This window comes from Geotrypetes seraphini, chromosome 6 (assembly GCF_902459505.1).
Source record: "Geotrypetes seraphini chromosome 6, aGeoSer1.1, whole genome shotgun sequence".
Classification (NCBI taxonomy): Eukaryota; Metazoa; Chordata; class Amphibia; order Gymnophiona; family Dermophiidae; genus Geotrypetes; species Geotrypetes seraphini.
Genome location: NC_047089.1, coordinates 252,123,026 through 252,149,579, shown reverse-complemented (window position 1 = coordinate 252,149,579; position 26,554 = coordinate 252,123,026). Strand labels below are relative to the sequence as shown.

General features: G+C 43.2%; 1 protein-coding gene across 2 annotated transcripts in view; it reads right to left on the bottom strand.

Moving 5' to 3' along the window:
- CFAP47 (cilia and flagella associated protein 47) overlaps nt 1-26,554 on the bottom strand; it is a 1,062,207-nt gene that overhangs the window by 298,480 nt on the left and 737,173 nt on the right. The window lies entirely within an intron of this gene.

Genomic DNA, 26,554 nt, shown 5'->3' with positions numbered 1-26,554 from the left:
AAATGACAAGCAGCATGCAAAGACGGCTGCTCTTTGATAGCGGCGTGCGCATGAGCAGAGAACACGAGTGTGCATCGAAATGACAAAAGGTTACACTTGCTCACATCTAGACATGGGGCGTTTCCAGCCACTTGAACTAGCATTTTATAGAAGACAGGTACCTGCTTTTCTTTATAAAATAGTGCCTCAAATAGATCTTTTAGGGGCCCTTTAACAAAGCCGCAAATGCACCAAAGCTCCTTAACTACTACGATTTATTTATTTATTTATTCAATTTTCTTCGCTGTTCTCCCAGGAGCTCAGAACAGTTTACATGAATTTATTCAGGTTCTCAAGCATTTTTCCTTGTCTGTCCCAATGGTCTCACACTCTATCTAATGTACCTGGAGCAATGGGGGGATTAAGTGACTTGCCCAGGGTCACAAGGAGCAGTGTGGGATTGAACCCACAACCCCAGGGTGCTGAGGCTTCAGCTTTAACCACTGTGTCACACTCTCCCATTGTGACATCACTGATGAGGTTGGCTCTTATTGGTGGAACGAGGCATTATGACATCACAGGATCAGCTCTGGTTACTTTTCACACAATTTATTTATTCAGTCAATTTTCTGTTATTCTCCCAGGGGAGTTCAGAACAGTTTACAATGAATTTATTCAGGTGCTCAAGCATTTTTCCCTGTCTGTCCTGGTGGGCTCACAATCTATTTAATGTACTGAGGCAATGGGGGAATTAAGTGACTGGCCCAGGGTCACAAGGAGCAGCAGGGGTTTGAACCCACAACCTCTGGGTGCTGAGGCTGTAGCTTTAACCATTGCGCCACTCTAGAAATCAAAATGTAGCAAAAGTGAGCTAAGTCTAGGACAAAGAAGCCATTGTGACATCACTGCTGAGGTTGGCTCTTATTGGTGGAATGAGGCATTGTGACATCACAAGATCAGCTCTGGTTACCAGAAACAAACATTTTTCACTTATTCAATTTTCTTTGCTGTTCTTCCAGGGCAGCTCAGAATGGTTTACATGAATTTATTCAGGTGCTCAAGCATTTTTCCCTGTCTGTCCTGGTGGGTTCACAATCTACCTAGAGCAATGGGGGGATTAAGTGACTTGCCCAGGGTCACAAGGAGCAGCAGGGGTTTGAACCCCCAACCTCAGGGTGCCGAGGCTGTAGCTTTAACCACTGCACCACTCTAGAAATCAAAATGTAGTAAAAGTGAGCCAAGTCTAGGACAATCAAGCCACTGTGACATCACTGATGAGGTTGGCTCTGATTGGTGGAATGAGGCATTATGATGTCATAATACCAGCTCTGGTTATAAGAGGCTGAAACTTTTCATACTATATTTATTCAATTTTCTATACCGTTCTCCCAGGAGAGCTCAGAACGGTTTTACATTAATTTATTCAGGTACTCAAGCATTTTCCCTGTCTGTCCCAGGGGGCTCACACTCTATCTAATGTACCTGAGGCAATGGGGGTAAAGTGACTTGCCCAGGGTCACAAGAAGCAGAGTGGGATTTGAACCCACAACCTCGTGGTGCTGAGGCTGTAGCTTTAACCACTGCACCACTCTAGAAATCAAAATGTATTAAAAATGAGCCAAGTCTAGGACAATGAAGCCATTGTGACATCACTGATGATGTTGGCTCTTAATGGTGGAATGAGGCATTATGACATCACAAGCTCAGCTCTGCTTCCCAAAGACTGAAACTCTTCACACTACTACTATGAATGATTTCTATAGTGCTACCAGACATATGCAGCGCTGTACAGAGTCACAAAGAAGACAGTCCCTGCTCCAAAGAGCTTACAATCTAAACAGACAAACAGGATGCCATGGATACAGTTAAGGGGAACAGTTAATCTGCTGGCTGGGTTACTGGGGAGTTGGGTTGTGGACTGAAAGCTATATCAAAAAAGGTGGGTTTTCAGTCTGCTTTTAAACAATGGAAAGGAAGGGGCTTGGTGGACAAACTCAGGTAATTTATTCCAGGCTTAGGGGGCAGCTAGATGAAAGGAAGTTTGGGAAGAATGAACAGAGAGGAGAAGCCAACTCCAAAGACAGAGAGGCAGATCCAAAACAAAAGGACTAAAGAAACCACTGAGGACCTGAGGAAGGCAATGCAGAATAGGTCAGGGTAAGCTGCTTGAAATGAATCTTGAATGCGATGGAGAAGGAGCAGGGCTCGTAGGCAACGGAAGCAGCCAGAGACTTGAAAACAAAGCTGCAGGGCAGAGTTCAAATCTTGTCTTTGGGGACTTTAGAAGTGACAGCGTGAGGAGAGTGTGAAGTTCTCTCAGCCCATGATAAAACACGTGGGTGACCTGATACTGCACACACAGCACGGATGAATGCTATACTGAGAGTTGGAAGCCCTGGCTCAGCTTGGCAATTTATCTTCCTATGACGGTGACAGGTTAGGAAGACAGAAGCAATGGGAAGAGGGAGTTTTGTGCCAGTCCTCTTTCATCACACAGCACTGAGCGCACCTCACACCATGACACTCATTTTCCAGACTGAGGATGTTTTTAAGGACCAAGGGGCTCATTTTCAAAATGGAAACAGCATAGAGCGACACTTGGACATTTTTCTCACCAGAACAGATTTCTAGATGTTTTACAAGACTTTTTTTTATCTGTATCTAAATCTCAAGGGGGGTGTTGGAGATGGGGGGGGGGGAAGGGGGATTCGGGCGGGATTAGCATCTGGATGTTTTGCAGTGATAATCAAACATTTTACACAACATTCAAGACACAATTTGAATGTTTGGGATTAGACCTATTTTAAAAATGAATAAGGACAAACAGGTGCCCAAACTGGCCACACGACCACTGGAAGGATTACAGCATGGCTTCCCCACACTCTCCCGGTAGTCACTGACCCCCTTCCACCCCCCAAAGATGTGAAAGAAATAGCACATTTTAACCTGTATTACAGCCTCAGAGGGGCTACACCGAGACATTTGAGCAGAGGGGCACTCTAACAGCGTTTCCCAAATAGAGGTCTGCACGGGAACGGGGATCACGGGAATCCCCCCAACCCACGGGACTCCCACGGGGACCCCCCTCTGGCCCATGGGACTCCCACAGGGACCTTCCTCTGGCCCACGGGACTCCCACAGGGACCCCCCTCTAGCCAACGGGACTCCCACAGGGATGGAAGGCTATGGAAGCAGGGTTCGTCCATATAATATAATGGACACGTCAGCCTTAGTAAAAGAGGGGGGTTTATAAGTTAATTACCTGAACAGAAAACAAAAAAAGGGTTCCACCAAAAAGATTCCACAAGGAAAACAGCAAAAGAAACTGTGGAATTGATGATCCTGTCAGAAGTAATTGCTGCTTTTTATGGGGACGGACGGGGATGGAGGTAATTCCTTGAGGGGATGGGTGGGGACGGAGAGGATCCTGATGGGGACGGGTGGGGATGGAGAGGATCCTGGCGGGGACAGGTGGGGACGGAGAGGATCCTGACGGGGACGGGTGGGGACGGAGAGGATCCTGATGGGAACGGGTGGGGACGGAAAGGATCCTGATGGGGACAGGCAAGGACGTAGAGGATCCTGGTGGGGTCGGGCGGGGATTTCTGTTCCCATGCAACTCTCTGTTCCCAAACCAAGTCCCCCAAGCACCCAGCCGCAGAGATTTTGAAATGGACATGTTACTGCTAAACATGCAATATACGTATCTAATTTTGGTCACTGCAATTGACGTACAGACCAAGGCTTACTTGTCCTGATCTCTTGTATTTCAGTCTCGTTGACAGCTGGTGTGTCGGTCTTACAAACTGAGTGACAATAAACAATGACACTTAGACAGGGCCTATTTATACGAACTGGAGAAAAGGAAGACCTCCACAAAACTTGCCATTAGTGACTGATACCGTTTAATCTTTTCTCTGGGAAAATGAAACATGAAATCTGATTGGTCACTATTGGCAAGTTCTCTCACGCATATCCCCACCTGCCCTCCGCCACTCAACCCTTCTCTCTCTCCCTGACACACACATTCCACCTACCCTCAGCCACTCTAATCAAGATCTCTCACACTCACCTAGTAACAGCAGATAAAGACCTGAACAGTCTATCCAGTCTGCCCAATGAATTACATGCATTGCAATTTCATGATTAAATTGTCTTTTTTCTTTGTCTCATAGAAGGCTCTTGAACAAACTTGAAGGGCTGAAGTTAGGACCCAAAGTGGTGAACTGGGTTAGAAACTGAAACGCCAGAGGGTGGTGGTTAATGGAAGTCGCTCAGAGGAAGGAAAGGTGAGTAGTGGAGTCCCTCAGGTTTCAGTGCTGGGGCCAATCCTGTTCAATATGTATGTGAGTGACATTGCTGAAGGGTTAGAAGGAAAAGTGTGCCTTTTTGCAGATGATACCAAGATTTGTAACAGAGTAGACACCGAAGAGGGAGCGGAAAATATGAAAAAGGATCTGCAAAAGTTAGAGGAATGGTCTAATGCCTGGCAACTAAAATTCAATGCAAAGAAATGCAGAGTAATGCATTTGGGGATTAATAGTCGGAAGGATCCGTATATGCTGGGAGGTGAGAAGACTTGCAGCGGTCCAGAGGAGGGTGACAAAAATGATAGGAGGTTTGCGCCAGAAGACGTATGACTGGAATTCATGGAAGTCATTGGAAGTCCTGAATATGTATACCCTAGAGCAGGGGTGTCAAAGTCCCTCCTCGACAGCCGCAATCCAGTCGGGTTTTTCAGGATTTCCCCAATGAATATGCATGAGATCTATTTGCATGCACTGCTATCAGTGCATATTCATTGGGGAAATCCTGAAAACCCGACTGGATTTCGGCCCTCGAGGAGGGACTTTGACACCCCTGCCCTAGAGGAAAGAAAGGACAGGGGAGATATGATTCAGATGTTCAAATACTTGAAGGGTATTAACATAGAACAAAATCTTTTCCAGAGAAAGGAAAATGGTAAAACCAGAGGACATAATTTGAGTTTGAGGGGTGGCAGATTCAAGAGGAATGTTAGGAAATTCTTCTTTACGGAGAGGGTGGTGGATGCCTGGAATGCGCTCCCGAGGGAGGTGGTGGAGAAGAAACGGTGACAGAGTTCAAAGAAGCATTGGATGAACACAGAGGATCTAGAATCAGAAAATAATAGTAAATATTGAACTAAGGCCAGTATTGGGCAGACTTGCACAGTCTGTGTCTGTATATGGCCGTTTGGGGGAGGATGGGCTGGGGAGGGCTTCAATGGCTGGGAGGGTGTTAGTGGGCTGGAGTGGGTTTTGACGGAGATTTTGACAATTAGAACCCAAGCACAGTACTGGGTAGAGCTTTGGATTCTTGCCCAGAAATAACTATGAAGAAAAAAGTTTAAAAAGTTTAAATTGAATCAGGTTGGGCAGACTGGATGGACCATTCAGGTCTTTATCTGCCGTCACCTACTATGTCACTATGTCTCTTCTGGGCCACAGACCTTAGAAGTCCACCTGGTACTGTCTAGGCTCTAACTACTGGAGTTGCCATTGAAGCTCACTGAAGCCTATCCAAACCACCTCATTTACAGATTCAGACCATGATAGTTTGCCCATTCATATTCTACTTATTCTACTGGTGATGTACCAGTAACGCGGCAGACTGAATTCATGAGCGTATAAGGCTGAAGCAGCCTGTTTAGCGTGCTGCCGACCTGACGCTGCTTAGGGAGGTATGTAAGGCTCGCGCCAGGTTTCTGATGGAAGGTTGGGAAGGATGAGGATTCAGCTGCGTGGCGGGTGCTGGAGGGGGCAGTGCTCGTTCAAGGGTCCTGCTGCACGAGGGATGGGAGGGAGGGTAGGATAGAAGCTGTGCCTGTGGGGGAGAGAAAGGAAAGAGGAACAATTGGGGTGAAGGAGAGGAAGGGAGAGATGATCATGTACATACCCTGAAAATAAGACTTAGTGCCTTTTTGGGCCTAAAATTAATATAAGACACTGTCTTATTTTTAGGAAAACACAGTATTGAGAGCTAGAGCAGTATATTAAATTTGAATAAAACATAAAACACCCAGGTCCAGCAACACCTCTCCTTCTCTTTCTCTCTCCTCTGTCTCTCTTCTCCCAACTACCTATCTCTTCAAAACTGCCAGCATCATCTCCTACATGCTACTCCCACCAGCCTCAGCTCTCCATCTGATATTACTTCCTGGTTGCAGGACCAGGAAATGACATCAGATAGAGAGCAGAAGCCAGCGTGAGGAGAAGGTAAAAGATGCTGCTTGCTGCGGGCAAAATTTTGAAAAGGTATATGGCATGGGGAAAAAATGTGTCCCAATCTCGGCCCCATCACCGCAAATTTGGCCCCGTTCCTGACCCGTCCCCACGAGCTCGGACCCATCCTCGGTCCCCATCCCCGCAAACCATTTGATCCCATCTGCACAGGTCTCAAATAGTTTTATACAGCTCTTTGAATCAAGAGGTTTCTCAGCAGTGAGTTTTTGTACCCTGTTATTCGCCTGAAGAAGGCGTCACCCATACGCCGAAACAGGGATCCATGTTGGGACTATTTGTTTTTAATCATTGGTTGAAAAGACACCGCCTTTGCCTTTTTGTGTTTTGTTTGATCAGAATCAAACAAGAAGATCCCTCCTCTCCAAAATCACGGGCCTTTGGAATGATCTCACTATCCCGCTGCGGAACCTGGGCTCCCTCCAACTATTCCGAAAACAACTGAAAACCTGGCTTTTCTCTAACATATAACATCTCTTCTCCTGTTTACATTCTGTCTTCTTATATGCTTTTGTAAATCCTCCTCCTCTCTCTTCCTATATTTTTAAGCTTTGTAAACCGTGTCGAGCTCCACTTCCGTGGAGATGATGCGGTATATAAACTTAAGGCTTAGTTTAGTTTAGTTTAGAATCATAGGTGCCATATTGGATCATAGAATATTCTGGAAAGAAATCAAAACGATGTTATTTAGGAAATATGTCCTGTAACACTAATCCAATATCTGTCTACCGGTAATAATAATCTTTGGAATGTAATTCCCTGGAAATGTCCAGATACCTCTTATTGTAATCCGCCTAGAACTGAAAGGTTAAGGCGGAATAGAAGTCAATAAATGTAATGCAATTTTTAAGTTGCCCCTTGTTATATATTAATGAGATGCAAAACATGTGCATGTTGCTGAATCCCAGAGTAAATCAAAGTGCGGTAAAAGATTACCTTTTTTCTGCACCCTTGATAACTTCCCCCTTTAGGCACTTAATCATAGGTGCACAGGTATAAAAGGCTTTGGAAGCCTAAGCTTCCTAGCTGCAACCATATCCTGCCACCTTCCCCATCTCCCTCCCATTGCTATCTCCACCACTGCTGTTGCTGGTGCTTCCACACAATGTCCTACAAGTTCCGAAATATTGAGGAAAACAAAGAAGGAAAAAAAGGAGAGCTAAACAACCCCACTGACCCATTCTGGGGATATGGGGGAGTATGGCTTGCTATCATTTCACTGAAATTGTCGAACAGCATTTCCCTGAGAATGATATTGATGCCAGGCAAATCAATTACTTTTTCCTTCCTCTTTGGGGGAAGGACCATAAAGATTTACTTTAGTGGAACAGAAGGATCAATAATGTGTTTAAAACTGTTGTAACTGGCGTGTTATTGAAAATCTAGTAGAACGCTGGATTTCAGAACGGTCCTTTAGTTTCACACAAGCTGTTTGAGGTCTGATCACGGCAAGATCTTTGCCTCTTTCTTAAGTTTATTGTAAATTCAAGATGAAGAGGGAATCAGAGCATTTTACGGTGCCAGGTCAAAAGCGCGCTGGGACAAAGGCGCACACAGACAATTGAGCGCAGCGCAGAGGCGTGCGCCGCAGAAAATTAGTTTTTAGGGCTCCGACGGGGGGTTTTGTTGGGGAGCCCCCCCACTTTACTTAATAGAGATCGCGCCGCGTTGTGGGGGGTTGTAACCCCCCACATTTTACTGAAAACTTCACTTTTTCCCTTTTTTAGGGAGAAAGTGAAGTTTACAGTAAAATGTGGACGGTTACAACCCCCCAAACCCCCCATAACGCCGGCGCGATCTCTATTAAGTAAACTGGGGGGGCTCCCCAACAAAAACCCCCGTCGGAGCCCCTAAAAACTGTAATTTTCTTCGGCGCGCACCTCCGTCTTGCGCTCAGTTGTCGGCGCGCGCCTTTGTCTTTCGCGGGGTTGTCTATGAACCCATTTTACAGAGCTCTAGCACTGTCCATTTTCTTGCAATCTTGTTGGTAGATCTTTGGACATAAGGGTGTAATTCTATAAGAGACACACACTATAAATTTAGGTGGTAAATGCCGGTAGTTTAGTAATTTATGCACAAACGTGAACATATCACAGTAATCTGGCTAAGTGCTATTCTGTACTTATTTTGGACCATGCGTACTTTTTTGATAGCTCAAGATACAGTATACCTAACCAAGTGGTACAAATAGCCAGTATAACTTCAATATCATATAATCCACTCTATTGAGGGAGTCTAGAATAGACGCAAGTTTAGCGGGTTTATCTATATTTCTTACTTCATAATTATTTTATTGATTTTCAAGGTGCATACCAAGTAATCACTTGTACAGAAAGTTAGTTAGTAAGATATGACCTATATCCAATATAAATCATAATCGGACCTATTAAACAAAATGCATAAAAGAAAATTCTTTCAACTAACCCAACTCAAGTCCTCAAAAATCGATCCAAGATTGCTTTTAAGCGAACAAAAGGAAATAATTAAGAAGACAGATTACAGACAGAACTGAGATATGGGCAGTTATATAAATTATAGAACTGTTGGTTTCTCTTTATCCAGTCGAGTCATAGCCAGAAAAGCAGTTAACTGTTGAGGTTCAAAAAAGACATATTTAACTGAACGGTAGCAAATAATACACTTGCAAGGATGTCGCAAGTAAAACGTCGCTCCCAGTGAAGTGACTCCAGATTTCAATAATAGAAATTCTTTACATCGCTTTTGAGTTTCTCTAGAAAGGTCAGGAAACATTTGTACTTTACAACCAAGAAACTCTTTCTGTTTGTTTTTAAAGAAAAGTCTCAATAACCATATTTTATCTGTTGCGAGAGCGACAGTCAAAATCATTGTGGACGGTATAACTGTCTCTCTATCTGATGTTTCTAAAATTTCAGAAACATTCAATGGTGCCTGGTTTATCTATATTTCTAATTCAGGAAAAAGGTTTGGAGCTCCAAACTCTGAGGCCTTTTTCCTGAATTAGAAATATAGATACATAGATAAACACGCTAAACTTGCATCTATTCTAGACTCCCCCAATAGAGTGGATTATATGATATTGAAGTTATACTGGCTACTTTTTAGATAGCATTTAAATGGGTGGAATCTCTGGAGTGTCAGCTAATTTATGAACATAGGAGGGGTGTTCAATAATTTATCTACCACTTTTCCTGAAATGACTTTAACCCCTTTAAGAAGAATTCTTCTGTTTGACCTTCAAACCAGGACGTCACAGCTTCCTTGACGTCTTCATCACTTGAAAACCGCTGTCCACGGAGAGATTTCTTCAAAACTCAAAACAGGAAATAATCTGAGAGAGCCAGGTCAGGACTGTAGGGTGGATGGTTCAGTTGCTGAAACCCACATTCTTAGATGGCAGCCTGTGATTGCTGTAACCTGTGTACTGGTGCATTATCGTGAAGAATCAACACGCCTGCTGTGAGTTTTCCTCGTTTTTTTTTCTCCTTGATTGACTCCCACAAAGTGATCATTGTGTTGTCATAACTCTCCCTGGTTATGGTCGTCTTGTGTGGCATGAACTCCAGAAGCAAAAGTCCTTCATCATCCGTGAAGGCAGTTGCCATGACTTTTGCCTGCAGATTTTTGGGGCTTGAACTTTTTTGGAGTGGGGGATGGCTTGTGCTTCCACTGCATTGACTCCATTTTGGACTCAGGATCTCTTTGATAGACCCAAGTCTCATCCCTGGTCACCAAACAAAGAAAAAAATTCACTTGGTCATCATGAAGCATCTCCAAGTTCTCCTGACAGCACTGGAGCCTCGTGACTTTCTGACACGGCGTTAGCATTCTTGGAACCCATCTTGAACTAACCTTGGACATGAATTATTTTCCAAACTATACCTGCCGAGATGCCCATTTCTTCAGCTATTCGGGAAACCTTAATTTGTCTGGCTGATAAAATTAACTCCTCGACTTTCTTGCACATTTCTGTGAAAGTTGCTTCCAAGGGCCGTTCAGTGTGAGGGTCACCTTCAATGGACTCTCTACCCCATGTAGCCCTTTATTTGGCATTGTTACTCAGAAGCAACATGTATCTTCTAAAGCTCTTATGGGAGATCTGCATCTCCAAATACCTGTTACTTGGCTCTGTTGCTCTCGTTCAACATAACATCGTACTTATAAACCGCATAACTGTAAGTTCAATGCGATGAACAAAAGATTGAAAATAACATAACCTAAGGATGATTTAAATTAGTTGGCTAAATATTTTGAAAAAAGATGAGTTTTCAATTGAGTTCTAAAAGTGCTTGTAAGAGGGAGCACTCCGTAACAGTGGCCTAAATTCCCCATCATAGAAAGTAGCCTGAAATGCTAGTGTATGTTCCAAGGATTTCTTGCTCTTACAATCTTGAGTAGACGGAAAATTAAACAATGCATGTGATTCTCTCCTATGTTTATGGAATGCTATGCAAAATTTATTGGTCATATAGTTTGGAGCAATACCATACGCAACTTGGTAACAAAGACAACCCAGCTTAAACAAAACACGCGCCTCCACTGGAAGCCAATGCAACTCACGGTAGAAAGGAGTCACATGATCATATTTCTTTAGACCATAAATTAATTTGACCCCTGTATTTTGAATCAGTCTAAGCCTAGCCATCTCTTTCTTGGTACATGTCAAATAGACACTGTTACAATAGTCGAGAAGACTTAGAAGTAACGACTGAACTAAAAGTTTAAAGGCCGGAAACTCAAGTTATGTAAAGCAGCTGGTTTCACCTTCTTCCAATTAAAGGGTTAAGACCGATGACACTTCCAAACGGTTCATCTTTCTTTTCATTATCTTGTCCATAAAAAGGAAGAGGTACACCTGGAACAATATTTTGTCTGTTTTTAATACAATGCTCTTTTCTCTTTCACATTTGCTGACTTGTTGATGATCTCCCTTGTAGGAGGTGCCCTGTCAAGAGTTATTTTACAGAACATTACTTTTTATGCCTCTAATTGCTATGAAAGGACAGTTTAGAAAATCAATTCAAAGATATGGTTCATAACTTCAGGGTCCTCGCTTTGCAAGAATATTATTCAAATATCAGACACAAATACCAGCTTTCCAGCTCTGCTCTAGTGATGAGAACCAAATGTGCCATTGAGGTTGTCCTTCACTTCTGAAGTACAAAATTAGTAGCCAGCCAAGTGTATTTATGTAATTCAATAACTGTGCACTTTGTGTACCTCACTAAGTCCTGTTTTCCAAAGAAACATAAGTACAGTTCTTTGACTTTGCACTGAATCCACACCTATGGAACAGGCTATTGGAAATGAAGTTCCAATGAACTGGAAGCCGAACCCGGCCCTCCACAATTAGCAATTCAATTACTATAAGGCTAGTGAGGACTGACTTGGAAGGGGAGAGGCATTTACTGGCAATTAATGCTATCCGAGAAGGCAAAGCCAAAAGAGGTCCAAAGGGATTTTGGAGGTTAATCATTCTGCAAGAGCAATCACAGTTGTGAAAATAAAGGTTAAAAATATTAGTGCTTTATTTTCTTGCTTATTTTTCTAGGCTTTGGCTCAGTACTGTCTTATTCACGTATGTGTTCAGTCAATCAGAACCTGCTACTGTAGTCTCATAGTGGTAATTCTATTCTTCACATTCAGTTTTACAGGAAACAATTTTCAAAGTGATTTACCCAGGTAAAATGGCTTGGCTGAAAATTGGCCTCCTGTGTCAGGCTAAATGTACATGAGGGCTTTCACACCCAGCTGTTTTCCAGCAAGAGTAACCTCTCCAGCCAACTACAAATCACAGATTGTCTCATCTCCTTTGTCCGGATCTGGTTTCCCTGAGACCTCCCCGACTCAGTCCAAATCTAATAAAAATCTACAACATAGAAGCTCGGTAAGAGCACCTTTCCAACCCTTAAATAAGACGGTATGAATTCAAAAATCAGAATCCTCGGGAAGAAATTTCTAATCCAATGAATGCATCTTCATATTATATATTTATTTATTTAATTCAATTTATATTCTGTACTCCCCAAAGAGCTCAGAACGGGTTTCAACATATATAATAATTAAAACAAATGAGATACAGACAAAGGGCGATGGTAAACGGTACCCCCTCCAAAACGTCAGCCGTGACGAGTGGAGTACCACAGGGCTCCGTCTTAGGGCCGATTCTATTCAATTTATTCATAGGAGATATGACCCAAGGGCTCAGAGGAAAAGTATCACTGTTTGCCGATGACGCCAAACTATGCAACATAGTAGGTAAAAGCAGTGTGCCTGACAATATGACACAAGACCTACGACAGCTGGAACAGTGGTCGTCAACTTGGCAGTTAAGCTTCAATGCTAAAAAATGTAAAGTGATGCACCTAGGGAAAAAAAATCCACACAGAACTTATACACTAAATGGTGAAACCTTGACCAGGACCATGGTGGAACGTGATCTAGGAGTTATCATCAGTGATGATATGAAGGCTGCCAATCAAGTGGAGAAGGCTTCGTCCAAGGCAAGACAAATTTCGGGCTGCATCCGTAGGGGTTTTGTCAGCAGAAATCCACTGGAACGAGCTACCTCAGCAAGTAATTGAGGCCAACAACGTGTCAGATTTTAAGAGAAAATGGGATATCCACGTGGGATCTCTAGGGGAGTAAAAGTCAGGGAGTGGGTCATTGGTATGGGCAGACTTGATGGGCCGCGGCCCTTTTCTGCCGTCAATTTCTATGTTTCTATGTTTAATAAGACAGTCACGGCTATAGTGGAAGTCGTCTAATACGGATTTATTTATTTTATTTACTTATTCAATTTTCTATATTGTTCACCCAGAAAAGTTTACATTAATTTATTCAGGTATTCAAGCATTCAAGATTCATCCTGAGTTGGTGATACAGAATAAATATTAGGTGAAGAGGTAGATTTTTATTACCTTCCTAAAGTTCAAAATTCCTTCAAGGGATCTGATGTGTGGAGATAGCTGATTCCAGTTTCTTGGCAAGAATTAGGAGTAGGATCTGCGTCTGTTAGTTTCCAGTTGGAGGCTCCAGCCAGGAGATAATTGTAGCCATGTTTCCTCCTGGGAGTGGAGGGGTTGGTTCGGGACATAGGGTGGTAGTTTGGCTGATATGAAGAGGGCACCATGTTGTGTATGGACTTGAAAGCAAGTACTAAGCCTTTGAAAAGCCAGTGGGCTGGCGCTAGTACATGTGATACCGGATCATGGGTGAACATGTTGGGAGACAAAGATTTTTTGCTGTTAAGACCATTGAATAATGCATTGCAGTAATCCAGGTGGGAGAGGATGAAGGCAAAAAGGAGTTGAGAAAAGTCAGATTTGGAGAAGCAGCTTCTTATTTTACGGAGTTGTCGGAGGTAGTAGAAGGAAGAGCAGACCACTTTAGAAATATGGTTGGTAAGTGATAAGTTAGAGTCGAGAAGTACTCCTAGGCTGCGTACTTGGTCTTTGGCGATTATAGTAAATGATTCCCAGAGAAGAGAGGGTCGGTTGTAGGTACAGTGCTCTTTGCAGATCCAATGGAGTTCAGTTTTGTGGCATTCAGTTGAAGCTTGTTTGTAGACATCCAGCTTTTTTATATTTCTGAGAGACACTTATGAAGTTTTGTAATCTGGGAGTTGCAGTTCTCTCCAAGTTGAAGGTATAGTTGGATATCATCAGCAAATTTAGATTTGGTGTTTGTGAGCTATATCCAGGATGAGTGTAATATAGAGATTAAACAAAAGAGGGGATATCAATGCTCCTTGTGGCACGCTGTACTTGATTGGCTTTGGCTTTGATAGGGTAGTGTCTAGTAGCACGCATTGGGATCTGTTGCTTAGGAAGGATGTGAAATGAGGTTGAAGATGGGCCTATAGGTGCTGGGAGTGTCTGGGTCAAGTGTGGGTTTCTTTAAAAGTGGTTGGATGATAGCCGATTTCCAGGTTGTAGGTATTGAGCCAGTTTGTAGAGAGGTGTTGATGAGAGGGAGGATTGAGGATATGAAAGCGTCTTTCACCACAACTAGGAGATGTGATGGGCAGTGATCTAGGATGAAGCCAGATGGGTAGAAGGAATCTACAGTGTTGGCAAGGTCATCAAATGAGATATTACTGAAGTGGGTTAATTTTTCCAGTGTGGTTAGGGGGGTATAGGTGTCAGTTGTGTGACAGTATCAAGATGAGATTGTATTCTGTCAATTTTGTCAGTGTAGTCAGACAGCGATTCGTTGTCGAGGTTGGTGACAAGGTTTTGGTTGTCTCCTTGAGATGTGAATATCTTCTTAATTAGTGTAAAGAGATTGTTTGATCTGTTGGGGTTTTTTAGTAGTTGTTGGAAGTAATAGGCCTTTTTGGCATTGAGAATAGCTTGTTTGTATTCTTCGTGTAATTTCCTCCAGTTGGGTTTGTCACCATTTGGTCTTGATTTGTACCATTCCCTCTCTGCTTTTCATAGTAATCTTTTATTGACTCTTAAGTTGTCAGTGAACCAGGGGGAAGAGAGATTGTGGGGGTAGCATTAAATTTCTTTGACTGAGGCTAAGCTCTTGTTTTTTACTTCGGTATGCCAGGTTGTGGCAGCTTCATCAATGTATTTGGGATTAGGATACAGTGTCCTTGCTAAGTTAGAAAGACCCAAAGAGAGATCCTTAGTGTCAAATGAGTTGTTATTGTATATTGTGGTATTCAGCCTATGCCTGCTAGGAGTGTCCCCAGAGCAGTGCACAACTCAAGAGCAGACACTCTACAAACAGCTCAATTTAAACCTCAAACTGAACATTTTGATGACTTTCCTTCTTTGACCCCTAGAGGGAGCGGGAGAGCAGAGTTGCAGGTTTCCCAACCCCCACATAGCTCTAGGTTAGTTCCCAGCAGTCACCTGCAGGCTGGAAATAGAAACAGCAAGAAAACCTTTTCACCTGAGGGTTTGGGGCGTGGCTGCAGGCTATTACACCAGAGAGCTGAACAGTTAGAGAGATAGAAGGGAAAGGAGTAGCAACAGGAAAGGCAGAGAGACTCAGGGTTGAAAGCTCTGAATGGCAGTGAACAGCTGGAAAGTATGGAGCTGACTGAGGATGGTTTGGAGTCACCCAATTTCATGCCTCAAGATTTCCAGGACATGGAGCTGGAGCCATATGCTGAGCCACAGAATGGAGTCCTGCCAATGGAGGTTTGTTGGACTGAAGGCAAGTAATTCAGATTGCCTAAATGCTTTACTTGAACACTGCTTAAGTAAGCTGATTAAATGTTTTTTTTTGGTAACCATGAAGAAGGTGTGATGCTTGGAGGCACCTCTAAGATCTGAAAAAGAACTGTTTTGAATTTTGGTTTTTTTCTTTTTCTTTTTTTCTCCTGGGTGGGGGAAGGGCAGTGGGGAATGCTCCGCATTTTCTGTGTTGGGATTGAGGGCCTATGATTGGCGAGTTGCGACCAAGCAGAGCACACTCCCTGGCCAGCAAGTCAACTGCTGGGGCCTAGTGCCGTAGCACTAGCACAGGCTGAGGGAAATCAGCCCAAAAGACTAGTTGTTGTATTTTTTTAAATGTTTGAAAGTTTGGACTATTAATCAGCTGGAGAGCCAGCAGCAGCTTTGGGAAAGCTTGAATTATATGTTTTTGGACTTTATTGACTGACATTAACCCAGAGACAATTTAGCAGTGTATTTTGTTTGTTTTGGGACTATATTTGACAGCTGAAACATCCTGACAAGATTGTTTTCTTTTTGATATGAAACTGATTGAACTTGAAACAAGGAAGCTGGTTTGAATGATTTATTTTTAAGAATAAACCCAGTAATTGCTTGATACAATACCTACCTGGTGTAGTGGTGTTCACTTCTTTTAACCTATTTTCTTTCCTTGTGCTGCCCCTGGCGGCGCACAAGAGTTTTCTCTTGCCACTGGTGCCATAGGACCCATTTCCCTGAGGCTGCCGGTGACAATATTCTCTTATGCCGAGGTTGATTCTTGATTGATGGTTGTTTTGCTGCGTAGGTATGGTTGAAGGCAATTAGATGGTGATCAGACCAGGGTACTGGTTCAATGAAGCAATTGGTGGTTACTGTATCTGAGGATGAATCTTCTTGGATTAATGTTGGGTTGTATCCGGAGAAGCTTTGTTAGTCGGAAGCCCGACGTCCTAATGCCCTTGTACAGAACCATGGTGAGGCCTCATCTGGAGTACTGCGTACAATTCTGGAGGCCACATTACCGTAAAGATGTACTGAGAGTCGAGTCGGTACAGCGGATGGCCACCAGGATGGTCTCGGGGCTTAAAGATCTATCATACGAAGAAAGACTGAACGAATTGCAGCTATACTCTCTCGAAGAACGCAGGGAGAGAGGAGACATGATTGAGACGTTTAAGTATGTCACTGGTCGTATCGAGGGAGAAGATGATATTTTCCTTCTTAAAGGACCCTCCGCCACAAGAGGACACCCGCTGAAAATAAAGGGCGGGAAGTTTCATGGCGACACCAGGAAATACTTCTTCACCGAAAGAGTGGTTGACAGCTGGAACAAGCTCCCAGTGCAGGTGATCGAGGCCAGCAGCGTGTCGGATTTTAAGAACAGATGGGATGCTCATGTCGGATCTCTAGGAGGGAAAGGTCATCAGAGAGTGATTAAATAGGGGGGGTGGGTCAGCGGTGTGGGCAGACTCGATGGGCCTCGGCCTTTTTCTGCCGTCACTTTCTATGTTTCTATGTAAGATTAGCTCTAGGACAAGACCCGCTGAGAGGGTCAGTGAGGAAATTATTTGGTGGAAGCCCAGGTTAGCATCAGTCACTGTAAAGCATCAGTCTAGCAAACAGCTAAGATTTAGCTAGCAACTGAAGAAAATCATTCAGTTTCCCTTTCATGGTATGATTTTCATTTCATCCTTCCAAACATTATAAAGCTAAATAAACTGGGCTGGTGCTATGGTTTTTTCTTACCATAAAGCCATGAAGACATTACCTCAACATATGGAAAGCACGCATATAGCAGAAACAGCCGGAGAGTGACTTCAGGGGTATAAACAAAACAGAAAATACAGAAAATCATGGCAGACAGTGGCATACCAAGGGGGGGGGGGTGTCAGTCTGCCCTGGGTGCAGACCATAAGAGGGTGATATCAGGGTCTGACTCCGGAAGCTTCTTCTGGCAGCAGCAGTGGCAACATTTGGAATTTGCTGCTCTGCCGGTGTCGAACCTTCCTCTTTGCCAGGTCCTGCCTTCGTGGAAACAGGAAGTGGGCAGGACCCACCAAAGAGGAAGGCCTGATGCTGGCAAGAGCAGTGAGTTCTGAATACTGCGCTGCCAACTTGGGGGGGGGGGGTGACAGAGAAAGGGGGTGACAAAGAGAGAGAGAAGAAGGGAGGGGAAAAGCATGTGAAACGGACAAGAGGTCATGGACTAAAGCTGAGGGGCAGCAGGCTCAGGACAAATGTCAGGAAGTTCTGTTTCACACAGCGGGTGGTGGACGCTTGGAATGCTCTCCCGGAGGAGGTGGTGACGGAGACTACCATTCTGGGTTTCAAGCGTAAGTTGGATGTATACCTCCTTGCAAAACACATCGATGGATACGGGTGACCAGGGTCTCCATCTGGGAGCACCTGGCTTGGCCTCCGTGTGTGCGGGTCGCCGGAATAGATGGACCTAGGGTCTGATCCGGCGAAGGCATTTCTTATGTTCTTATGTACCCGATTGGTGAGAGGGAGGGAGGAAGAAGGAAGACCAGGGAAGGGAGAGGAAAAAAAGATGCCAGACCTTAGAGAAGGAAGGAAGGGAGGGAAAGGATGGAAGGAAAGGAGATGCCATCCAGGGAGAAAGGAGCAAAGAAAAGGAAAGAGAGGAGATACCAGAACATGGAGGGAGAGGGAAAGATGGAAGGGAAGGAGAGAAGAGAGATGGGGCATGGGGGGAGGAAAGGGAAGAAGACAGAAATGCCAGACCATCGTAAAAGGAAGGAAAGGAAGGAGAGAAGATGCCAGAGTATGAAGGAGAGGAGATGCCTGAGCATGGGGGGAGGGAAGGGAAGGAGACTGAAATGCCAGACCATCAGGAAAGAAGGGAGGTAAAGAAAGGAAAGAAAGAAGATGCCAGAGCATGGAGGGAGAGGGAGAAATGGAAGGAGAAGAGAGGAGAGAGAAATCCCAGGGCATAGTGGAAGGGAAGCGGATGTCAAACCATGGAATGAGTGGGGTGGGGTAGGAAGGAGAAAAGAGAAATGCCAGAGCATGGAGAGGCAGTGGAGGTAGAAAGAGAAAAATGGAAGGGATAGAGAAAGATGGCAGATGCTGGATGGAATGGAGAGTGAAGAGAAGATGAGAAAAACAGAAACCAGAGATGACAAGAAGTAGAAAAAAAAGTTTTTGTTGTTGCTTTAGAATAAAGTAGTATTATAGCTGTATTGACAAACATTTATAACTAGAAAATGGAAATAAGGTAATCCTGTTATTGGACTAATTTTAATACATATTTTAATAACTTTTGGAGATCAAAATCATCTTCCTCAGGAAGTAGGGTACCAAGGGGGGTTTACTAAAAATATTTTTTTATATGGGGGAGTGTTACAAAATGATCAGCCCCAGGTGTCACATACCCTAGGTACACCACTGATGGCAGATAAAGGGAATAAACAATCAAAGCAGTTATTTTGTACCTGAGTGACTTGCCCAGAAAGTGTTGCCAACTGTGAGCAAGTTGGGTAGTTTCTGGCTACCAGAGGAGAACCTTTTCTGCTGACAGAGTTTGAGAATCCCCGGCAGCCATTGCAGTGGCGTCACAGTTTTGAGGGGCCCAGTTCCCCATAGCTTTTCCAGTGTTTTGGAAAGATTTCACTTTAGCTTGTTTTGTATCATCCAATTTTTTTTATATTTTCCAAGCAAATGTTTAGCCGCTTGACTCTGAGAACTATTTTTGCAAATCAAGCTGTATATATATCAACGGCGTAGGCAGGAAAATAGATCTTTGATTTTCTCATTACATCCATCAATAATTTTCAACAGATATTAAATGGGAAGGGGTGAATCGATCCCTGTGATACCTCAATACATAACACTGGCAGTGAGGATGAAACATTATCTAATAGAACTGTTGATTCTGATCCTATATGATGGCCACTCAGCATGTTGTCAGGATGTCATGGCTTGACAAGATCATAGGTTCACTTAAGAAATACCGCTGAGGAGAGTAAACTTTTGCCTGTAATGTGTAAGTGATCATCCACAATAGATACCAATACTGTGATACTTCTGACGGCCTCTGGTCCAGCCATTTATATTCAGAGAAAAGAAGATTATTAGGGATCAGAAGCCATTTTTCTAATATTTCTGAATCTAAAGAACCAATTCATTTCGATAGCTCCTTTTCTGCCTGCTTAACCAATCAAGGCAAACAGCGGTCTAATGGACATTTAAATTCTAGGTAAAGCAGCAAAAGTGCCTTTGATAACCTCTTTTCATTAAGAAATGCAAGTTAGATGGTTGCAAGGGGTCCCACTGCACCTTTAATATTCCAAGCAAATGTTTCTCTAATTTGTTTTTAGAAACCTCCCACTAGAGAGTGCACCAGTTCTGAAGGTCATATATTCCAGTGTTTGACTATCCTCAGCTATCTGGCTAATGGCTCACCCAGGGGTTCTCAAGCCAGTCCTCTGGACATAGCCAATCAGACAGGTTTTCAGGATACCTACAATCTTTATTCCAAATTTGATACATCACCAAACTGCAGTACAGTGTGATTTACATTGCAGGCTGGAATTAGATAAAACAGCATAGGCGATATTACAGAAGTCTAAACGTGAAGTGACATAAGCATAATATAGTGTGTGTAGAACCTTTTTACTCAGGATTTTTCGAATGGCTGAGAGGTGACATAGGCTAGCAAACCCCACAAGGAGAACTGTTGAGATGTGTTTCGAAAAACTCAATTTAGAATCAATTGTGATTCCTAGATAACAGAAGGGACAAGGATATGTTGCATGCTCAAGAGAGTAGGAATGGATACATAGTCCGAGACCCAGCAGATTGTTGTTTCATAGTAACATAGTAGATGACGGCAGATAAAGACCCGAATGGTCCATCCAGTCTGCCCAACCTGATTCAATTTAAATTTTTTTTTTTTTTAATTTTTTCTTCTTAGCTATTTCTGGGCAAGACTCCAAAGCTTTACCCGGTACTGTGCTTGGGTTCCAACTGCCAAAATCTCTGTTAAGACTTACTCCAGCCCATCTACACCCTCCCAGCCATTGAAGCCCTCCCCTGCCCATCCTCCACCAAACGACCATACACAGACACAGACCGTACAAGTCTGCCCAGTACTGGCCTTATTTCAATATTTAATATTATTTTCTGATTCTAAATCCTCTGTGTTCATCCCACGTTTCTTTGAACTCAGTCACAGTTTTACTCTCCACCACCTCTCTCGGGAGCGCATTCCAGGCATCCACCACCCTCTCCGTAAAGTAGAATTTCCTAACATTGCCCCTGAATCTACCACCCCTCAACCTCCAATTATGTCCTCTGGGTTTACCATTTTCCTTTCTCTGGAAAAGATTTTGTTCTACGTTAATACCCTTCAAGTATTTGAACGTCTGAATCATATCTCCCCTGTCTCTCCTTTCCTCTAGGGTATACATATTCAGGGCTTCCAGTCTCTCCTCATACGTCTTCTGGCGCAAGCCTCCTATCATTTTCGTCGCCCTCCTCTGGACCGCCTCAAGTCTTCTTACGTCTTTCGCCAGATACGGTCTCCAAAACTGAACACAATACTCCAAGTGGGGCCTCACCAATGACCTGTACAGGGGCATCAACACCTTCTTCCTTCTACTGACTACGCCTCTCTTTATACAGCCCAGAATCCTTCTGGCAGCAGCCACCACCTTGTCACACTGGGTTTTTTTGCATTTAGATCTTCGGACACTATCACCCCAAGGTCCCTCTCCCCGTCCGTGCATATCAGCTTCTCTCCTCCCAGCATATACGGTTCCTTCCTATTATTAATCCCCAAATGCATTACTCTGCATTTCTTTGCATTGAATTTTAGTTGCCAGGCATTAGACCATTCCTCTAACTTTTGCAGATCCTTTTTCATGTTTTCCACTCCCTCTTCGGTGTCTACTCTGTTACAAATCTTGCTTTCAATGGTGTTTAAAACTAAGTGATTACTTCACAACCATTCTTTAACTTTCTGTAGACAGGTTTGAATAGGGGACAGATCAATCTGAAAAGGATGAATGTAAGCCACTAGCAAAATGTCATCTGCTTGGATATTCAGACTCGAAATAGTGGAAGCGTCCAAGAAAGACTGGTGAGCTTAAAATATCAAGCACAATTCTTTATTTCTTCAATATATCATATGTTGACTCGACATGCGCATGTTTCGGCCTTAAAGGCCTGCATCAGGAGTCTCACAAATCTGTATAAAGTTCAAGAAATTGCATTCGATGTTCACTAAAAAGATTACATTCAATGTTCACTAAAATTTCACAGAACACGCTGTAAAAAAACACCTCTTGCAGAGCTGAATAAGGCTTAGATATAACACGAGATTGAATAAGGATGGCCAAAGGACTTAGAAGAATGTTAAACAACACTGGAGAGAGCACATTAATATGCATGAGATAAATTATATATGAATGAATAAATGAATGAAGTAACTGATAAAAAAAAATATAGTAGTTAGTTCAAAAGGATGCTGAAGAAGTTAGAAAATGTGATTTAACACTAAAAATAATAATAAAGAGCTTTCCTCATACTGTATAAATTAAACTGACTAAAAATCTAAAACAAATATCCCTTTATTCTCTTCCTCATTTTACGGATGTGTTAGACTTAAACTAGCCACCAAAGTAATGAGTTTAAATAGAAAGCTCTAAAGAGACTACACACAAGTTCCTCAGTTTGCCACACAGTTTTAGCGTATGGTAGCTGTCCTCATAGGAACCATATAGTGTGTAATTTTTCCTTTGTTTTCTTTTTTCTTTTATATATTATTCAATAAATTATAAAGTGCTTGTGCCTAATATTTTATAGTATAATAGCAATAGCAGCGAAAGTAGCAATTACTTAGCTTTTTTTTAATGAAACTGGGTCTGGCTCAATCCCCATCTCTTTAGAGCTTTCTATTTAAACTCATTACTTTGGTGGCTAGTTTAAGTCTAACACATCTGCAAGTGAAATTCTGTGCACTATTTTGTAATTTGCTTCCTCATTTTAAGCATTTCCATAAGGAGCCAGGTTAAACCTTCCGTTTGTCAGCATAAATGTTGCCTAGCTCAGAAGTGACAAACTCCAAGGGGCAGAAAAGCCAACTGGGCTACTCAACCCAGCTGATGGCACAAAGAAAACCTCCGAGGGCAATGACTGGGTAGGGTATCACGGACGTAGATGGCCACAGGAGTGACACACTGACATGTCACCATGGTCTTTGCGTAATTATCAGTTGACTTCAACAGTGATGAATAGGGTAGCTCTGTAAAGTAGCGTGTGCAAATAAACCAGCTTGGAAAGAAAATGTACCATAAAGCAAGCTAAAAGCCTACAGGTATCTTTATTTATTGATTCAATTTCCTATACCGTTCTCCAAGGGGAGCTCAGAACGGTTTACATGCACTTATTCAGGTATTCAAACAGTTTTCCCTGTCTGTCCCGGCAGGCTCTTGGGCCATGGGGGGGTGGGATTGGGTGACTTACCCAGGGTCATAAGGAGCAGCGTGGGTTTGAAACCACAACCTCAGAGTGCTGAGGCTGTAGCTTTAATCACTGGGCCACACTCTCCTTAAGGAAATATGGCTTTTGAGCTGCTACTGCTCTGGGTCTTCCCCACTCGTATTTTGATCAGAACATAAGTCTTACCATACAGGGTTAGACCAAAGGTCCATCACGCCCAGTATCCTGTTTCTAATAGTAGCCAACCCAGGTCCCAAGTGTCTGGCAGAAACCCGAAGAGTAGCAAAATTCCAGATTGTGATGTCATAATGCGTCATTCCACCAATGCCTAAGAGCCAACCTCATCAGTGATGTCACAATGGCTCAACTGTCCTATACTTGGCTCACATAAGAAAATAATTGCCATACTGGGACAGACCGAAGGTCCATCAAGCCCAGTATCCTGTTTCCAACGGTGGTCGATCCTGGTCACAAGAACTTTCAAGGTCCCAAAAATGTAAAACAGATTTTATACAGCTTATCTAAAGAATAAGCAGTGGGTTTTCCATAGTCCATCTTAATAATGGCTTAAGGACATTTCTTGTAGGAACTTGTCCAACCTTTATGAACTCTGCTAAGCTAACTGCTTTTATTATATTCTCTGATAATGAATTCCAGCGTTTAATTAAGGAGAAAGTACTTTGGGAAAGTGAGGTTCATTTCAGAAATGTTTTCAAGTGGTACAATGCTCCAGGAACAACAAAATTCAGGGTTCCGAAAGCACTTGGAGAACAACTGCAGAGTGCATATGAATTTTGCTGCCACCCAGTGGTTTAAACAGCCATTGCTACCTACCCAGCTTTCAAACTGTGCTGCCATCTAACAGCTACAAGGGTTACTGCAGACAGTCCAAGTCTCCTGACTCTCCAAAGAGCATGTTAACTGTCTACTATGTGTCCTATGTCTTGATTCTTTTCTTGAATCTCCTAGTTGGGTCTATTAACCATTGTTTAGCCAGATAGTGTTAGGAGTCTCCACCTGCTTCAGTGCATCCAATGGTAATCCCCATTTCTTGTAGTTTATTTTCAGGATACTGACACAGAATGCCACCATATCTTTTTAGATTTAAGCACTGCCCTTCTCCATCTCTCCCTTCAATGATGTCTCTGAAATCCTAACTACAAACTCTGCAACTTGTCTATCAGTAGAAAGACATGACTAAAACTTTCTATTAATGACTATTCTGCCACCCAGTATCATCACACTACAGGCAGTATTTCCTTAAAGAACTAAAGGTGTTAATGTGCCCTTCCTGCATATACTCCATTGACAATCGATAGAAAGTTCAATAACAACAATGAACGTCGTAATTCCACTCAGTGTAAACTGTACCTCTAATATCCGCTCCATATTTCTCTTGTAACAGCCTCTATTCATTCTGTTTTTTATCCCTACAATTATGCTACCTTCATCATAAGCCGTATGGGGACAGACTTAAAGATCTCAATATGAGGAAAGGTAGGAAATGGGAAATATGATAGCGATGTTTAATGAGTCAAATCTCTTTCATTTGAAAGGAAGCTGGAATGAAAGGGCAGAGTATGAAGTTAAGAGGTGATAGGCTCAGGAATAATCTAAGGAAATACTTTTCTACAGAAAGGGTGGTAGATGCGTGGAACAGTCTCCTGGAACAGGTGGTACAGACAGAGACTGTATCTGAATTCAAGAAAGAGTGGGATAGGCAAAAGGGACCTCTTAAAGAAAGGAAGAGTTAATGGTTAATGGATGGGCCATTTGGCCTTTATCTGCCATCATTTTTCTATGTTTCTATGTAACTACCATGTTCATTAACAAATATTGTATCTCTTCTTGAAATGTGCGTTGCCTTCGACCTAGTTAGGTATAGAGTTAAGAGGGGAGATACGATTGAAGTCTACAAAATCCTGAGTCGAGTAGAACGGGTACAAGTGGATCGATTTTTCACTCCATCAAAAATTACAAAGACTGGGGGACACTCGATGAAGTTACAGGGAAATACTTTAAAAACCAACTGGAGGAAATTTTTTTTTCACTCAGAGAATAGTTAAGCTCTGGAACGCATTGTGATAAGAGCAGATAATGTAGCTGGTTTTAAGGAAGGTTTGGACAAGTTCCTGGAGGAAAAGTCTATACACTTCTCCCTCAATATTTGCGGGGGTTAGGGGCAGAGCTGGCCCGCGAATATTGAAAATCCACGAATAACATTTGGGCCAGCTCTGACCCACCCCCGCCATCCCGGCCCTTACCTTGTGGATTTGGAGGGAGAAGTGTAACCATTTTTTATCTCCTTAGCTCTTACTCAACAAACTACCTCATAGGAGGACGGAAGTGCGACCTTCTGAATGACAGCTCAGCCCTCCAGTGGGCTTTGAAGATGGGCCTAAGCACATGGGGCGTGGGAGGCAGCAATTATTTGTATTTGGAAAACCACAGCACGCTGGTTCCTTTGCTTAACTGCTTAACGGCTCTAACCCTCCCCCGGCATCCCGGACCTTACCTGGTGGTCTAGCGGGCTTCGGGACAGGAGCGATTTTCCTACGTTCCTGCCCCATGCAGATCACCTATACAAAATGGCTGCCTTGAGTTCCCGTAGTCTCTCGAGACTACAACGGGAACTCCCTGCAGCCATTTTGTATGAGTGATCTGCACGGGGCAGGAGCGCAGGAAGATCGCTCCTGCCCCCAAATTCCGCTAGACCACCAAGTAAGGTCTGGGGAGGTCCGGTATGCAGCTTTTTCTTTACTAAAAAAAAAAAATTTGAGAATAACCGAATCCGTGGATACTGAAACCGCGGATTCGGAGGGAGAAGTGTAGTCTATTATTGAGAAAGACATGGGGGAAGTCGCTCCATGGCCTGGTTCGGTAGCATGAAATGTTGCTACTCTTTGGGTTTTGGCCAGGTACTAGGGACCTGGATTGGCTACCGTGAGAACGGGCTACTGGGCTTGATGGACCAATGTTCTGACCCAGTAAGGCTGTTCTTATGTTCTTATTTAGATTAGATTTTTTACTGGGTCATAAAAACCTTGATTTTCTGTTTTTTTTATATTAATGACTGTGCGCTAATGTTGCCATTAGCTAACAATGACCAAGAAAGGTATTGCAGACAGGTGTGCAGTGATGCAGGCAAAGTTTATTGAACAAACAAACAGATTGTTGCGTCCTGATAGGCCACTTTATACAAAATATGGGATCCAACATGGTCTGTGTTTCAAACAACACATCTTCTTCAGGGGTCCCATAAAGCAGTAGTTTTCTCCAGCGGTACAGTGGTTAAAGCTACAGCCTCAGCACCCTGAGGTTGTGGGTTCAATCCCACGCTGCTGCTTGTGACCCTGGACAAGTCACTTAATCCCCACATTGCCCCAGGTACGATAAATAGATTGTGAGACAGGGAAAAATGCTTGAGTACCTGAATAAACTCATGTAAACCGTTCACAGCTCTTCTGCAAGAACAGTATAGAAAATGGAATAAATAGTGTGAAAAGTAACCAGAGCTGATCTTGTGATGTCACAATGCCTCATTCCACCAATAAGAGCCAACCTCATCAGTGATGTCACAATGGCTTCATTGTCTTAGACTTGGCTCACTTTTGCTACATTTTGATTTCCAGAGTGGCTCAGCTATAGCCTCAGCACCCTGAGGTTGTGGGTTGAAATCCCACGCTGCTCCTTGTGACC